At 36.4% G+C, this 18632-nt stretch overlaps 1 pseudogene; it reads right to left on the reverse strand.

The window, feature by feature from the left end:
* Positions 1–2239: 2239 nt before the first annotated feature.
* On the reverse strand, positions 2240–3327 carry LOC102734082 (cyclin-H-like; annotated as a pseudogene).
* Positions 3328–18632: the final 15305 nt, after the last annotated feature.

Below are 18632 nucleotides of genomic sequence, written 5' to 3' on the forward strand. Positions count from 1 at the left end.
AACATAGTGACTTGACATTTATATACATTACAAAATGATCAACATGAAAAGTTAGTCACCATCTGTCACTATACATAGTTATTCAATATTATAGACAACATTTTCTATGTTGTACTCTATATCCCTGTGACTTATTTTATCTGGAAGTTTGTACCTCTCAATCTCATTCACCTATTTAACCCATCTCCCCCACTTCCTCCCCTCTAGCAAACAGTATTTATGAGTCTGTTTCAGTTTTGTTTTATTGGTTAATTTGTTTGGATTTTTAAATTCCACATGTAAAGGAAATCATATATAGTATTTGTCTTTCTCTGACTTATTTAACCTAACATAATACCCTCTAGGTCCATCCATGTTATAGCAAATAAGATTGTATTCTCTTTTATATCTGAGTAATACTCCATTGTGTATCCCTATGTATGTATATACCATATCTTCTTTATCCATTCATCTCCCAGTGGACACTTAAGTTGTTTCCATAGCTTAGCTATTGTAAATAATGCTACAATAAATGTCTTTTTGAATTAGTGTTTACATTTTCTTCAGGTAAATACGCAGAAGTGGAATTTCTGGATTTTGGTATTTCTGTATTTAATTTTTTTTTTAAAGATTTTATTTATTTGAGAGAGAAGGAGAACACAGAGTGAGAGGGAGAAGCAGACTCCCCGCTTGAGCAGAAAGTCCAATGTGGAACTCAGTCTCAGGACTCTGGGATCATGACCTGAGCCGAAGATAAGCACTTAACCAACTAAGCCACCCAGGTGCCCTCTATATTTAATTTTTTGAGAAACCCCCATAATGTTTCCCACAGTGGCTACACCAATTCACAGTCCACCAACAGTGTATGAGGGTTAGCTTTTCTCCACATCCTTGCTGACATTTGTTATTTCTTGTCTCTTTGATGCTAGCCATTCTGACAGGTATGAGGTGATATCTCATTGTGGTTTTGATTTGCATTTCCCCAATGACAAGTGATGTTGAACATCTTTTTTATATATCTGTGACCACCTATATGTTTTCTTTGGGGGGAAAAGGTTATTTAGGTCCTGTGCCAATTTTTTAATGGGATATTTTTTTAGTGTGTAGTTGTAGAAGTCCCTTGTATATTTTTGTTATTAACTCCTTAGCAGATATCTCATTTGCAAATATATTCTCCCGTTCAGAGGGGTCCTTTATTTGATATATTAATGGTTTCCTTTGCTGTGCAGAAGTTTAGTTTGATGTAGTCCCTATTTTTTGTTTTTGATGTTGTCCTTCCCTGAGTAGACAGATCCAAAAAATATTGCTAAAACCAATGACAAAGAGCTTTTTTTTTTTGCTATTAATATGCAACATTTATTGAACACTTAGTACATGCAAGCACTATGTCCATTAATTCTAGGAAAAGTAGGCATTATTTTACCCATTTGCACCTTGGGAAATTGGCACAGAGAGCTTTAGAACTTGACCAGAGTCATGGAAGTGAAATAGACAGCCAGGATCATATCCAAGTATTTTAGTACCATAGTCTGCAGTTAAATTTTAAATCAACTCACTTTAATTTGAATTAAAATTCTTGAACATATTTAATTTGAAAAGTTCTTAGTAACTATAACATCTATTTATATGGATTCACCTGAGTAATGTGTTAGTTTTGAAACTGAATATACAATTTGTTACTGTCTACTGACCTGTAACAACTTAATCTTTTTATCTAGACCAATATTCAAGACTATGTATTTATTTGATTTACTCTTTAGAACTTATTTGGTAATGTTTTCAGGTAACTGATTGAGGACAACAAATACTGATTATGATTACCCTGGGTAACTGGCTTTCAGTTTCAGTTAAAGCACTTGACAGTTGAAGCACATTTTGTAGTTCAGTAGTTACATACAAGAAAGCTAAGTATATCATGGTGACATTTGAGAAGGCATTTATAAAGGTTTCTAGAGGGCAAAAAAACATTCTCTAGCATGTTTAAAGCTGATTGCTCGGTTTTATTTTTTATGACCTTTCTTTGTGCTTTTTTTCCCCCTAAAAAATAGGTTTGCTTCTTTTATTTTGTTTAAAACAATATAGGCATATAAATTATAGCTCTGACTACTGTAGAAAGACTGATTTGATATTAGTCATGATGGGGCAAGACGATTTAAACCAGGTGCTATTCTGGCTCCTTTCAGAGGTTTTATTTCACATAAAGCTATCCTGAAAGGAAAAAAATAAATAACAAATAGAAAAGTGTAATATATTTGATGCTTTCACATTATTTCATTTTTCAATAAAGTTAAATGCCAGATATGCTTCATCCTTCTGTTGATTGGATAGCATTGGAAAGTCAATTTCAAATGGTTAGAATCTACCAGGTCATCATCAGTCCATTCTTCCTCTTCATGCTTGGGTTTCTTTGAGACCTAATCATCATCTTCATAGCCTCTCCTCTTCTTCTTAATTATGTTAAGGGCAAGCTTAGCAGAGTGACATCGCTCCAGCTTCTGTTTCAGAACAGCAACTTCTTCAGATCTGGGTAGCTCATATTTTTTACCAAGTTTCTCATACTTTTCATTATATCTAGTAACTGTGACAAGCAAGTTCTGTTCTCTTTCAGCATCAGACTTTCTGACAAATAACTTTCCACAGTAATTCCTACTCTAGATGTACTAGATAAAATGGCAGGACAATCTGGGAAGGTGTGTATAAAAGGTAAGCATCCCTCAATGCAATTCTATTAAGAAAGTCATCAGCTGTTTTCCTCAACATCTCCGGATTCTCCATCATGGGATAGTGAGTCTTTAAATCAATGAGAAAGCCTGGGATAGTGAGTCTTTAAATCAATGAGAAAGCCCTCAAACGGTCTATAAGCATTGTGGACAATAAGGTGGAAATTAAGTTGCTGTATAAGAAGTAGTTCATATGCCAAAATCTGTTCAAGTGCCTCTTCTTGCCCAAGAGGATTCTCCTGCAGATTTCCAATAAACTGTGGACTACATACATTGAATTCATCTACTTTGCAGACCAAAATTTGCAAGTTAGCATTATTATCCGGGGGTGATATTCCATTACTGAATCATGAAGATAAAAATGCTTGAAATACATACAAGCTGTACCCACAACAGACCTTGGCATTGCTGGCTTAAACAGAGAACAGAATTCTAATAATCTCTTCTCATAGTATTTGCAAAGCATCATTTCTTCATGAGGCTCAAGGAAGACTGGATCATTTGGAAGAAACTTCCCATTGGCCAGCACTTTGCATTTGAATTTGCAGTTGGTGTTGGCCCACAATCGTGCCAGCTGCCCCTCACTGGCGAAAGTCCAGTGCCGCTTCTGGCCACTGTGTTGGTACATCGCAAAATCCCAAAGCAGGCCCAGGAGTCTGGACAAAAAGACCCCAAACACCACAGCCCCATGGGGATAATAAGCACCTAAGGCATCATCGCAAGCCTGTGGAAACCAAGGGCGTCAGTTCAGTCCAGGCAGGCATGTTTATGTTAAGATCATAGAGCTTACTTTTTTTTTTTAAAGATTTTATTTGATGGAAAGAGAGAGTGCGAGCTCTAGATGGAGGAGGGTCCGAGGGAGAAGCAGACTCCCCACTGAGCAGGGAGCCCCACGCCAGGCTCCATTTCAGGATTCCAGGTTCATGACCTGAGCTGAAGGCAGACACTTAGGAGCCCCCCAGGTGCCCCTTACAAAGAGTTTATTGATGCAGCTTCTGGGTGTTTTGTGTGTTTGGATCTCAGATTTAGGTCTTTAAACCATCTTGAATTTATTTTGTATATGGAGTACAAAAGTAGTCTGGTTTCATTCATTTGTATGTAGCTGTCCAGTTTTGCCAACACCATTTAACAAAGAGACTGTCCTTTCCCCCTTTGTATATTCTTGCCTCTATTGCCATATGTTAATTGGCCATATGCGTTTATTTCTAGGCTCTCTATTCTGTTCCATTGATCTATGTGTTTTTGTAACCATACTCTTTTGATTCCTATAGATGTATAATATAGTTTGAAATCTGGATTGTGATAACTCCAACTTTGTTCTTAAGATTGCTTTCATGATTTAGGGCCATTTGTGGTTCCATACAAATTTTAGGGTTCTTGTTCTAGTTCTGTGAAAAATGCCATTGGTATTTGATGGGAATTGCTCGAATCTGTAGATTGTCTTGGGTAATATAGACAATTTAATAATATTCTTCCAATCCATGAACATGATATATTTTTCTGTTTGTGTCATCTTCATCAGTGTTTTGTATTTTTTTCATCATTTTTGAAACATATTTGTGTTTCTTTCATCGGTATCTTATACAACTATATTCTTATATTCAGAGTACCAGTCTTTCACCTTGTTGGCTAAATTTATCCTAGGTATTTTATTCTTCTTGATGCAATCATACTGTTTTCTAAATTTCTACTTTTCATAGTTCATTAGTAGTGAATAGAAATGCAACAAATTTCTGTATATTCTGTATTCTGCAACTTTACTGAGTTTATTAGTACAAAGAGTTTTTTGGTGGTCTTTTGGGTTTTCTGTGTGTAGTATCCTGTCATCTGCAAATAGTGATGGTTTTGATTCTTCCTTTCTGATTTTGATGCCTTTTATTTCATTTTCTTGTCTGATTGCTATAGCCAGGACTTCCAGTACTATGTTCCATAAAAGTGGCAAGAGTGGGAATTCTTGTCTTGTCCCTGATCTCAGAAAAAAAGCTTTCAGCTTTCCACCATTTTTTATGTTAGCAGTGTGTTTGTTAAATATGGCTTATGTTATGTTGAGGTATGTTCCTTTTATAGGAGGATGTTGAATATTGTCAAATAATTTTCTGCACCTATTGAGATGATCTTATGATTTTTGTCTTACATTAATATGGTTTATCACATTGATTGATTTGGAGATAATGAACCATCTTGTATCCCTGTACTAAATCCCACTTGAGTGTAGTGTATTTCCTTTTACTGTATTGTTGAATTTTGTTTGCTAATATTTTATTGAATATTCTTGAATTTATGTTTATCAAGGAACTGGCCTGTTATTTTAATTTTTAATTTTTTTGGAGTGTCCTTGTCTGGTTTACTGTCAGGTTAATGCTGGCCTGGTAGAATAAATTTGGAAGCATCCCTTCCTCTTCAATTTTTTGGAATAGTTTGAGAAGGATATGTATTACCTCTTCTTTAAATGTTTAGTAAATTCACTTGTGAAGCCATCTTCTCCTGTACTTTTATTTCCTGAGACTTTCTGATAACTAAAAATAAAGTTAAATCAGTAATCAATCTGTTCAGACTTTCTAGTTTTTCCTGATTCAGAAAAATTACATATTTCTAGGAATTTATCCATTTCTTCTGGGTTTCCCAATTGGTTCACATGTAATTGTTTATAAAAGTTTCATAATCTTTTGTATTTTTGTGGTGTCAGTTGTAATTTCTATTCCATTTTTCATTTTATTTATTTGAATTCTCTTTTATGTGATGAGTCTGGCTAAAGTTTTATCAATTTTGTTTATATTTTCAAAGAACCAGCTCTTAGTTTCATTGATCTTTTCTATTCTTTTTTCTTGTCTCTATTTTCACTCTAATCTTTATTCTTTCCTTCCTTCTGCTAACTTTGGGCTTTTTTTATTCTCCTTTTACTAGTTCCTTTAGGTGTAAAGTTAGGTTTTTTGTTTGTTTTGTTTTGTTTTTGAGATTTTTCTTATTTGTTGAGGGAGCCCTGTATTGATATCAACTTCCCTCTTAGCACTGTTTTTCCTGAGTCTCCTAGATTTGGCGATGTTGTGTTTTCATTTTCATTTGTCTCCAGGTGTTTTTTTTTATTTCTTTGATTTCTTTGTTGGCCCTTTGGTTGTTAAGTAGCATGTTGTTAAGCCTCTGTGTGTTTTTTTTTCCATTTTTTTTTTCTTGTAATTGATTTCTAGTTTAATACCATTAAGGTTGGAAAAGATGCTTGATATGATTTAAATCTTAAATTTTTTGAGATTTGTTGTGGCCTAACTTGTGATCTATCCTGGAGAATGTTCCACATGTACTTGAAAATAATATGTATTCTGCTGTTTTTGGTTGGAAATTTCTGTATATATCTGTTAAGTATATCTGGTCTAATGTGTTATTCAAAGCCAATGTTTCCTTTCCAAAGCCAATTTTCTGTCTGGATTATCTATCCATTGATCTAAGTGGTGGTATTAAAGTCCCCTACTATTACTATATTACTGTCATTTTATCCCTTTACATCTGTTAATGCTTGCTTCATATATTTGGGTGCTTTCATATTGGGTATATAGATATTTATAACTGTCATATCCTCTTGTTGGATTGATCTCTTTATCATTATGTAATACTCTTCTTTGTCTCTTGTTAGTCTGTGATTTTAAGTTTGTTTTGTCTGATATAACTATTGTTACCCTAGCTTTCCTGTTTCCATTTGCATAGAATTAACTTTTCTATCCTTTCAGTTTCAGTCTATATGTGTCCTTAAGTATGAAATGAGTCTCTTATAGATGGTCTTGTTTTTTTTATCCATTAAGTCATACTATAACCTGGAGCATTTATTCCATTTACATTTAAAGTAATTATTGATGGGTATTTACTTATTGCCATTTGTTAGTGGTTCCTGCTTATTTTTGTAATTGTTCTCAGCTCTTTTCTTCTATTTCTCTCTTGCCATGTGATTTGATGATTTTCTTTAGTGTTATGTTTGGATTCCTTTCATGTTATTTTTTTGTGTATCTGTTACAGAGTTTTGGTTTGTGATTACCATGAGGTTTATATATAACACCCAGCGTATGAAGCAGTCTATTTTAAGTTGATGGTCACTTACGTTTGAACAAATTCTTAAAGCCTTACATTTTCGCTGCCCCCTCCTTTTATGTATTTGATGTCCTATTTTACATCTTTTTGTATATCCCTTAACTAAATATTACAGGTACAGTTGATTTTACTGCTTTTGTCTTTTAGCCTTCATAGTAGTTTTGTAAATAGTTAATCCACTACCTTTACTATGTGTTTGCTTTTATACATAATTTTTTTTCTTTCGTAATTTTCTTATTTATAGTTATGGTCTTTTCTTTTCCACTTAAGTCCCTTTGACATTTCTTAAATCTGGCTTAGTGATGAACTCCTTTAACTTTTGTCTGGGAAACTCTTTCAAATCTGAATTATAATTTTACTGGGTAGAATATTCTTGGTTGTTGGCTTTTTTCTTTACAGCCCTTTGAATATATAATATCCCTGCAAAGTTTCTGCTAAAAAATCAGCTCATATCCTTATGAGGTTTCTCTTGTATGTAACTATTGCCTTTTCTCTTGCTGCTTTCAAAATTCCTTATCTTTTCCTTTTGCCATTTTAATTATTACTGTATATTGGTTTGGCCTTCCTTGGGTTTATCTTATTTGGGGCTTTTTTGTGCATCCTGGAACTGGATGTCTGTTTTCTTCCCAAGGTTAGGGACATTTTTAGATATTATTTCTTCAAATATGTTGTCTTCCCCTTTCTCTCTTTTCTCTTTCTGAGACCCCTATAATGTGAATTTTAATATGCTTGATGTTGTCCTTTATCTTAATTTTTAAAAGAAAATACATTTTTGCTCTCTGGTTGGATGATTTCCACTACCTTGTCTTCCAGATTGTTCCATTCTTGGGCAACCTCTAATCTGTTGATTTCCTCTACTGTATTTTTCCCTTGGTTGTATTCTTCATCTATGATTGGTTCTTTTTTTTTCTTATTATTTCCATCTCTTTGTTGAAGCTCTCTGTTTATTCTTCTCTCAAGGTCAGGGATTACCTTTATTACCATTGCTTTGAACTCTTTATCAGGTAGGTGGTTTATCTCCATTTCCTTTAGTCTTTTTTCTGAGTTTTTTTTTCTGAGTCATTTGGACCTTATCTTCTGTGTCATCATTTTGTTATTTTGCCTGGTTCGCTGTGTTTGTTTCTATGTAGTAGGTAGTATCAGCTAGGTCTCCTGGTCTTAAAGTAATTGCCTTATGTAGAAAGCATCCTGTAGGGCCTAAATGTGCAATCATGGTCACCAGAATCAGGTGCTCTAGGAGTGTCTCATATTTGGTGTTGTATATTTTCTCTTATTGTGGGTAGGTTGCTGCAGATGCACTGGCTGGTGGGGCTGACCCCTGCCCAGCTGGTTGTGATCCCCAGCTGTGACTCCTACAGACTCACTGCTGGATGGGGCTGTTCACCCCCCACCCGTTCCTGCATGACTGGCTGAGTGTCTCAGCTGCAGTTGCTGTAGATGCACTGCTGGGCAGGGCTGCCACCCCTCCCCAGAGGTCAGCCTCTTTGGAGGGGCACCAGTCTCAGCTGATATCACCTGCTGGGTGTGGTGGGGTGGGAACCACTTGGGGGGTGCCAGTAATGCCCAGTTTGCCTACTGGTGTGGCAGGGTGCTGGCTACTTTGTAGAGCACCTGCCAAGACAGGTGGATTGGGTGGGGGTGGGTCTGCTGAGGAATATCGGGTTGAGTGAGCATTGCTAGCAAAGCAATGGAAAATATCAGAACTGGTGCCACCAGTGTCATGCCAGCTTGACAGAAGGTGGGCAAGAAAAATGACACTCACTAGTGCTTCTGTTCCCAGAGAAATTTCCCACAAATCCCTGCCCCTCTTGTATACACCCTAAAATTAGTCTATCTTTTTCACATATGGCTCAGGTGCTTTTCAAACTGCTACCTCTGTGCTAGTTACTGGAGCAGGTGAAATTGCATGTGGGTCCTTTAAGGGCAGTCTGTTTCCTATAGCCCTCTGGCTCTCCCAAGATTAAACCCAACAGACATTCAAAACACTTGCCATTAAGCCCACTGATTGTCAAAGCTAGATGTTATGGGGGCTCATCTTCCCTGGTGTGGGGCTTGAACCCCTTGCTCCCTGGTGAGGACCTCTGTACCTCTGATGTTTCATTATTTGCATAGAGTTCTTTCTCTACTTGTGACAATTTTATCATAGTTTTTTTTTTTTAAAGATTTTATTTATTTATTCATGAGAGAGAGAGAGAGAGAGAGGCAGAGGGAGAAGCAGGCTCCCAAGGAGCAGAGAGCCTGATGCGGGACTCGATCCCAGGACCCTGGAACCAAGACCTGAGCTGAAGGCAGACGCTTAACCATCTGAGCCACCCAGGTACCCTATCATAGTTTTGATAGTTAAAACATTTCCTATCCAGTAATCCCTATCTTCCCTCTAGGAGCTTAAGAGTAAGGTACTTGCCTCTGTTCTCTCCCTGGGACCTCTATACCTTAGTTAAGATAATTAACAAGTCTGTGATTTATAGATGAAGAAGAAATGTAGGCCTTATGTAACGTCCCCAAGGTTATGTAACTAGTAGCAGGACAGGAATTTAAACTGAACTATCAACCGCAAATTTCATTCTCCTAATTATTATTAGATTCAGTCCTTTAGATTCTTAGTATTAGAGGAGTCTCTCCCATAAACAAAGAATAAAACTTTGAAAGGGCCAAAGCTCAAATGACCATATTACTCATTAAAAAGAGTGTGCTGGTATGTGCTCTCTTGCTCTCTCTCTCACTGTCAAATAAATAAATGAAATCTTTAAAAAATAAACATGTGCTGGTAAATATTTAATGACTGGCTATCCAAAATCCAATCATTTTTAGCATTTGCTGATTTCCGTGATATAAATACTCCTGCCATGGCTGATTTCACGCAATCAAACTGACCGTACTGAAAGGAGTTGAGAAAAGATAAGCAGAAAAGTCTGTCATCATCCAGTGTGAGCCAGCACATCAGTGACTCCATGAAAATTAAAAATAATATCTATGCTTTGCTTTAACAATTAGATCCTTAATCTGTGAACTAAAGGTGTATGTAGTGTGGAAAAGAGAATTTTCAGCAAGGTCAATCAAAATTGAATCCTGGCCATACTACTAAATAGCTAATAGCTAATATACATGTGTATATATCTACACACATAGCACACACGTTTTCTTTATTCATCCATTGGCAGGAATTTAGGTCATAGCCAACCTAAATCTTAGATTTTTTTTAAGTAATGCTGCAGTGAACATGGGGGTACTGATACCTTTTTGAGTTAGCGTTTATTTCCTTCCAACAAATACCTAGCAGTGGAATTACTAGATCATATGGTAATTCTATTTTTAATTTTTTGAGGAGCCTCCATACTGTTTTCCATAGTGACTTAACCAATTTACATTCCTACCAAAAGCATAAAAAGGTTGCCCTTTTTTCACATCCTGTCCAACACTTGTTATTTGTCTTTTTTGATAATAGCCATTCTAACAAGTATGAGGTAATATCTCATTGTGGTTTTGATTTGCAGTTCCCTGATTAGTGATGATGGGCAATTTTTCATATACCTATTGGCCATCTGCGTATCGTTTTCAGAGAAATATTCAGATCCTCTGCTCGTATTTTAATTGAATTGGTTTTTATTTGTTTTTTTTGTTTTTATTTTTTGCTCTTGAGTTGTATGAGCTTTTTAATACATTTTGGGTATTAACCCCAATCAGATCTATGATTTGCAAATGTGTTCTCCCATTTGTTAGGTTGCCTTTTCATTTTGATGGTTTCCCTTGCTGTGCAGAAGCTTTTTAGTTTAATGTAGTCCCACTTGTTCATTTTTGCTTTTGTTGCCTTTGCTTTTGGTGTCAAATCCAAAAAACTATCACCAAGACCAACATCAAGGAACTTATGGCCTCTGGTTGTTTTGTTGTTGTTTTTTTCCCTAGGGGTTTGATGGTTTCAGAGCTTACATTCCAGTCTTTAATCCATTTTGAATTGATGTTTGTGTATTGTGTAAGATAGTGGTTTCATGCTGATTTTTTAAATATCTTCCTTTAAAAGACTGTAAAACCAGTGTGGGATTAGGCCAGGTCTGCCAGATCTGCTAAGAGTTTTCAGCTTCTAAATTAGTGAATGAGGAGGGCTTGGGTAGCAAAAATGTAGAGAGAGGAGCCTGAATAAGAAGACATAAAGACAGGAATAATGAAGAGAGGGGCATTTGGGGCATTCTTCAGTCTGCTGCTGCTGAAGAGAAGCACTCTTGCAGTAGACAAGATTGGATCAGTTATCATTGGGAGAAATTGAGCATGGTCTAGAATTCCAAGAAATATGATTTTTCCTTTGTAGAAAATGAAGAATTTTTATTGAAGAAAGTGATATAATTTGATAGTTGTAGATGAATTTGAGAATGGGAAAGCAGTACATGTATTTTGTTTTGTTTTTAAGAGCCTCATCCTTGGGGTGCTTGCGTGGTGCAGTCAGTTAAGCTTTTGACTCTTGGTTTCAGCTCAGGTAGTGATCTCAGAGTCCTGGAATCAAGCCCTGTGTTGGGCTCCACACTCCGTGCAGAGTCTGCTTAACACTCCCTCTCTTTCCCTCTGCCCCTCCCCACTGCACACACACATACTCTCTCTCTCTCTCTCTCTCTCAAATCTTAAAAAAAAGAAAAATCCTCATCTTTGGTGCCAGGCTGCCTGGGTTTGCATCTGGCTCACCACTTTATAATGCTGCTACTGTGAAAAAGACATTTTATCTTTCTGTGTCTCATGATAATACAGTTATTGTGAAGATTAAATGAATTACTGATTATGAAGTATTTAGGTAGTGCCTAGCACATAGGAAGCATTCAAAACAATGTTAATTGTTATTATCAGTATTCAGATAAAGGAAATGAGCAGCAGAAACATTTGTTAAGAAGTCACTAGAAAATGCAGGTACAAGTTGTTAAATGAAAGAATCAAAGGTATTTGATGGCTTTAAAAAGAAAGTGTAAAAGTAAAGACTGAGGTCTTTTCTTTTTTAACTTGATTAATAAGAAAAATGTCTCACCTTGAAAAAATAAGGAATTCTAAATGAAGAATCTTGTGATCGGGGAAGATGAGTTCATCACATGTGAGTAGAATTTGAGATAAAATATAAAAATGTGCTGTCAGCGGTTAGATAATAGGACAAGAAGTAGATTGCAATTGAAATACAACACATTTACTGACCAGGAATGATGTGCAGCATTTTATATTCAGTGCTTTTGAAAAAAACAGATATGCAAATCAAAATCTGTCTTTAATCAAACAATATGCAGTTTATTTAACACAGAAAATTAGACAAGGAAAATTAAACAAGAATGACCGTTCCACAAGGTAAGCACTAAAGAAATGGTGGCAACAGTGCTCTGGGTGTTCACAGAAGAGAAGGATAATGTTGGAGATGGAGGAGCATTGGAAACTTTGAAAAAGGTTACCTACAGGATGTGCAGTGATGTAGTACAGAGTTGGAGGGGAGAAAGTAAGCTTGAGAAAACACATACTGTGGAATGTATAGGGCATATTGGGGATCCAGGCTCAAGTTAGTTTGGCTGAAATGTGGAGTTTCTTTGGGTATACACTTTGTTAATGCAGGAAAAATGGTTAGGAACATATTATAGAAGGTCTTGATGTCAGGATGATGACTTTGTTTTAATGCATTAGGTGAAGAGTTGGCACTGAGCATTTTAGCAGTGCAGTGATACAAGGAATCTCTGCTTTTGAAAGAATGCCATTTTCAAATAGGACTGACTAGATGGGGAAGGCAGATAATTACATGAGATACAATCTGCATGATTTAGCACAGACTATGTGAAGGTGGTGAGCTTGAAGGAGATGAGATGTGCATTTAAAGAAAGCAGCACAGTTGGGCAAAGCAGCTGGTGCCCAGGAAAACATCTGCAACTCAGAAAAGAGACTGAGCTTTAAATTGCAAATTTAATAATCACCTAGAAATCATTGTTGAAACCATAAGGTGAATGGGATTGTTATAGGAGCAAATTCAGAAGAAAAAGGGATTCAGTGTTAGAGCCTTGGGTGATGCATAGAAGGAATGGGAGGAAGAAGAAAACTTAGTGAAAAGGACAGAAAAAAAGTGTTCAATGTAAAGGAGGAGCCAAGATAGATCACGGTCATGGATAACAAAGATGCAAGAGTGCCAGGCAGCGGAGAGCCAAAATCATAATTGGGGATGAGTTCCTGGGCTGCCTCCAGTTTTTTCCTTCAAAGAACAGAGTGTCTCCTGGGAAACCACACTGAGCTCCATCCAACGAGGGGGAAGGCCCTACACTGGGGGACAGAATAGGAACAACCAGAAAGAAATCAGAAGTCCAAAATATTCCCAATTACAACTAAAAATGCAATTGGATTCTTGGAAATTCATCTACATGATATATACCTATATAAATTATTTGGATTTTAAAATTGTTTACTTTTAATGGAAATGCTAGGTTCTATGTAGACATATCTTGATAATGTAACTCCATTACACTAAGGAACCATTCTGTAGTTCCAGATTTATCAACCTTGGCACTAGTGACATTTTGGGCTAGATCTTTTGTTGTTTAGGACTGTTCTGTGATTACAGGACGTTCAGTAGTATCCCTAGCTTCTGCCCACTAGATGCCAGTAGCATCCCTCAGCAGTTGTGACAACCCAAAATTTCTTCAGTTACCAAATATCCTTTGAAGGGCAAAATTGTCTCCTTCCTTCCTGCATTGGAAACCACTGCTATAGTTTAATAGTAGCCAGAATAGGGTTTTTGTGGGGTTTTTTTTGTTGTTTTCCTTCCACAAGGGGAAAGAAAGCATACCTAGGCAACGAAGTTCTTGGAGAATAAAATCATAGTTAAAGATTTGTGACATAAAGATGTCATATACAGAAACATAAACATATACATAAACATATACATATATTGGCAGAAAGAAAAAGTTATGGTTCTAAGTATCTAACGAGTGGAAGAGGCTGAAGTTATAAAACCACAAAATAAATTAACCATTATATCTAAACAGATATGCCAGAGGGTACTATTTCCATTTAGTGGCAAATACAATTAAGCAGACATTCAGTTTGAAGCAAATAAAATCCTCCATATATCTGGTGGCATCTTTACCCTGATATAAATTGCAGTGAGAAGCAATTTGTATAAATCACTATTATTCCACAGAGAGATATATAGACCAAGCAAATCTAATGTGACAGATGTTATAAACGTCGTCATTATGGTTTTTCATTTCAATTCAAACAGTTCATAGACTTCCTCCACTGATTGTATTAAATAGGGGATTGGATCTTCTCTCGTCAAAGACAACAGCCTTGTCACATAGTAAATTAGTTCACTCAGGTTGAGCCATTTACCTTCCTGCAGATAAAATGGGCTCCATCATACGGTATTCAAAACAAATACCTTGGATCAAAATAGTCTGAGAATCTATCTGAAATCACAGATCAAGACAAAACAAAGAAAAAGATCTAGTCCGTATGTAAGCAATTTTAGATAAGTCTATGCAAAATAATGATTTTATATTTTTTCATATCAATAAATTTCAAAATGTACAATACAAGGCCATATCAGTGGTTTATAAAGGTCTCAACTCCCATATGCAGACACTGTAAGAGCAGTCTTGTGGCAGAAGTTGGTAATTTCTTTTCATTCCCTCAAATGCAGGGGATGATGTAGAGCAGAATTTATCTGTTTGCATATGTAGGTCTGTAAAGCTATTTCATGAGAAATATTATTTCCCCCTAAGATCTTTCTTAAAACAATAATATACTGCTATCTATTAGGGGTGACTTGACTATGTAATTTTAGCCCCGAAATGCAGACTTTATTTTAAGATCCTTCTCAGAATAATAAGTTTGATACTTAAAATATTTATTTACATATTTCTGTATATAACATTTATGAATATGATTTATTATATATATATAAAATCAAAATATAGCAACATTAAGGATTACTCTTTTGAATGAGCAGCTACCTATGAAACCAGCATATCCTAGGATTTGTTAGATGTTATGGGCTGAGTTGTGTCCCCCTAACAATTCATATATTGAAGCCCTTACCCCCACTGTGACTGTATTTGGAGATAGGGCCTAAAAGAAGGTAACTAAGGTTAAATGAGGTCTTAAGATTGAGGGCCTAATCCGATGTGACTGTTGTCTTTAGAAGAGGGAGAGACACTAGGGAGGCACATGCTCAGAGAAGAGGCCATCTGAAAGCCAAGGAGAGAGGCCTCAGGAGAAACCTAATCTGCTGAACCCTTAATCTTGGACTCAGCCTCTAGAACTGTGAGAAAATAAATTTCTGTTGCTTAAGGCACTCAGTTTGTGATTGTCATATTCTCTTATGGCAGCCCTAGCAGATGAACACACCAGAGATGGTAATGTTGGCCTAAATGTCCCAAAACCTCTATGCTCACTGCTACCACCTCTTAGATGTATAAGAACATAAAGAATTTGAAAGATTCTGCCTCTGCAAATATCCCCCAAATGCCTTATGAATTCATATGCTTCTGTGCAAAATGAGAATTGAGTAAAATTCTGTCCTTTCTCAGTGGAATAGTAAGGAATGTAGCCTTGTCAAGACAGGACTCTAAACCACTGGTTTTAAGGTTAGTTGTCCAAGAAAGTTCTGGCTACTGTCATCTCAGTACCCTACAATGATGGTAGTTGAAAATCTGACACAGCTGCTACCGTCTTAAAGGACTAGCTTGGAAAATGCATTGCATCATATTCTAGATGTCACAACTAGATGCTGCATGTGTGGCCATTGTTGAATACAGATCTAAAAGCAGCAAGGGCAAAACATCTAGCCACATGGAGCTTATAATCTAATGAGAGAAGTAGCATTCGGTAAATTATCTTGTGTTTAAATAAGAGCATTTTCATATAACTGGAGTATCTCATGTAATCTTGGAGGCTGAAAAGGTTTCTCTGAAGAAAGCTGCGGCCAGAGTAATGACTAAGTCAACCACTTGGATAGTTAACCAATGACTCACATCAGTGAAGACATAAGGAAGCACAGAGCTGGGGGAACCCAGGCAATAGAATGTCTATATGCTAGACCGCATTACATATGCACAAAGGGGCTGGACAGGCAATGGGAGAAAAGGCTGGTGAGAATACATGCTAGAGTAGGACAGGAGCGGAGCCCATGCAACGTGGTCCTTGCAAACAACTTTTTGCATTTGGCAAAAACATGAAATCTACTTTGTGATGCTTCCAGGTGATTAATTCTGCTATGCCCAATAATTTTGAAACAAATTACCTTGAGGTGATAGTTTAATGTGTACATTGTCAATAATTGAGCGGTCACATGAGATTAATTCAATTGAGTATGTGAGAGTATTCTTTGGAGCAGGTGCAGAAATTGCCTGTGTTTGAGCTGTTGCTTGAAATGTATGCTGGTGGATATTTGGAACGGAGCTAGAGAGTATGTTCAAAATATGCAAAACTCTTTGACTCCTGATAATTGTCTTCACTTGCCCACAAAGGAATGAGTTGTTTCCTAGTTGGTTATAGCCTCAGATGTCAGCTGCCTGAAGAATTACAGCTTCTGAGACTAATTCTTTGCCAAACTAGAGTTGCCCAGAGTTTGGGAGTTGAGACTTCTAAGACCAGAACACCACCCACTTGCCATATGCTGTGCTCCCAGCAGAAAGGCAAAAGCATGTGATTCTCTCTGCTGTTTTAAACACCCTACTTAGTCTTAGATATAAGAACTGTATCGTCAATGGTAGGTCAACAAAACTAGTAAGTATATCCTCAGTACATGGTATTACTAAAGATTCCTGCTTGCTTCTGAAATACTTTCCAAGTCAGAGTAGCTTCTGAAAGTCTTAAGCAGTCAGTGCCTCAGCCCCAGTCGATTGTAACTCAGCCTGATAATTTCAGCAAATGAGTCTTAAATGCAAATGACTCAACAATGCTTTTAGCCTATAATTTATTTCCAAGACACTTATTATTGTCTACCCTAGAGCTGTTGAAATTGTTAAAGCTAGAAAAATGGTTATGCCTTTAAAAATGAAAACTAAGTCATTAGGGATGGTCCTCAAAATACCCCCCAGGTAATCATGGGCTTCATAAAGCAAAGATAATTGGTGAAATAAGACTTTAAGTCTTTACCATTGTTGAGCTACTTGATAGTCTCCTCAGTAAAGATTAAAACATAGGTAAAAATTACTGGTTGGCCCAAATCTTATCCTCACACATTTCCCACTCAACCCTGCACTAACACACAAACAAACAATAAATTTCCCCCAGGCTACATCCATAGCAAAACCTTCAGTAACTTATATACAGTCAATGCTCAGTAATAAGACATGTGTTATGGGCTGCCGGGCTATGATGCATAAGAGAACTAAATTCCCTCCAAGGGCAATACCATTTAATGGAAGAGAAAGATATCTTTGTGAACATAATACCAACTATGAACTTACAGGTGCTAAAAGTGAAGGATAAGAAGTGCCATAAGACCGAGGTTTGGTGCCAGTTGATCATGAAATAAGAAAAATAAAAATAAAAAGATTTTTCATAAAGTTAAATATATTTAGTTGAAAGAACTCAAGGCTGCCTGGGTGGGTCAGTCAAGCCTCTGATTCTTAATTTTTATCTCAGGTTATAATCTTAGAGTCATGAGATCCAGCCCTGCTCTAGGCTCATGCACTGGTTGTGGAGCTTGCTTGTTTCTCTCTCTTACTCTCCCTCTGCCCTTCCCCTTCCCTACATGTGCATGCATGCATGCACACCCTCTCTCTCAAAAATCAAACAAAAAAACCTCAATTTTAAGATAAAGGTCCTTCCTGATTTTTTTTTTTTTTAAGGAGGTGAGCATAATTATTTTATTCAAAGATGGTGTTATAGGTGGTAAGATGAAAAATCCAGTGATGTACTCAGAATCTCTTTACTGGACAAGTTCTTCTAAATGAAATGACGAGGAATAATTCAGTACCTGTGTTTAAGTATGTCTTCATAAAGGAGGTGGTTTTGAGATAGGTCTGCCTTGAATGGACTACTCAACATTTTGATTTTGTTCTCTGCTACCCACAATTAATAATTAAAATATTATTGATAGGAAAGTAGGTATTAAACAGACCACCCTAGTCAGATTAACATTTAACTAGTACTGGAATATTCCCTACAATCAAGGGATTTAATTCCTACATATTGTGAAGTCTCTTTTGTTGAAAGAAATAGAAATCAAGGAAAAATGTAAACACTGAATATGAGAACCCATGAGTGTCCACTAAAACTCAAAGGCAGAAAACAACTAGAGCTGGATTTCAACCAAAAAAAAAAAAGAAAGCTCAAAGGTACCATCACATCACAACTCCCAATTTCACTTGTTCCAGTTTAAGTCCTCAATAGAGACTCTTTCTCCATGTTAATTCCATATTCCTAGGAGATATCTGCTTGACTCAGCATGAAACAGGAGATTCCTTCCCATCAAATTAATTCTACCTGAGATGAAGAAGGGGCAATGTGTAAAATAATAGTCATATGTCAGGTACTATTTTAAAAGCAGTACTTGCATTACTATTGTATTATTTCATAGTATTATTATTGAATTAGTATTATATTTATTATTTAATCCACCAGCAATTCAAGGAGGAAGCATTATAACTATTGTCCTCAATTTAAATATGAGAAAACTAAAGTCCAGTAAGGTTAAGATCCTTGCTCAAGGTTGTACAACACTTACGTGGAAGAACTTTTATCTAAACTCCTGTAACTTGACTGTGGAACCCAAACTTATGTCACATGACTTCTGAGCTCTCATATCTGTGAATCAGAGAACAATTCCCTCAAAAAGGGGGATCATTGTGAGCTGGAGAGACTATAAAATAAAAGCTATTCTAACCACTGAAAGATTCAGTCATAGAA

The sequence above is a fragment of the Leptonychotes weddellii genome, chromosome 3, assembly GCF_054177405.1.
Source record: "Leptonychotes weddellii isolate Sample4059 chromosome 3, ASM5417740v2, whole genome shotgun sequence".
Taxonomy (NCBI): domain Eukaryota; kingdom Metazoa; phylum Chordata; class Mammalia; order Carnivora; family Phocidae; genus Leptonychotes; species Leptonychotes weddellii.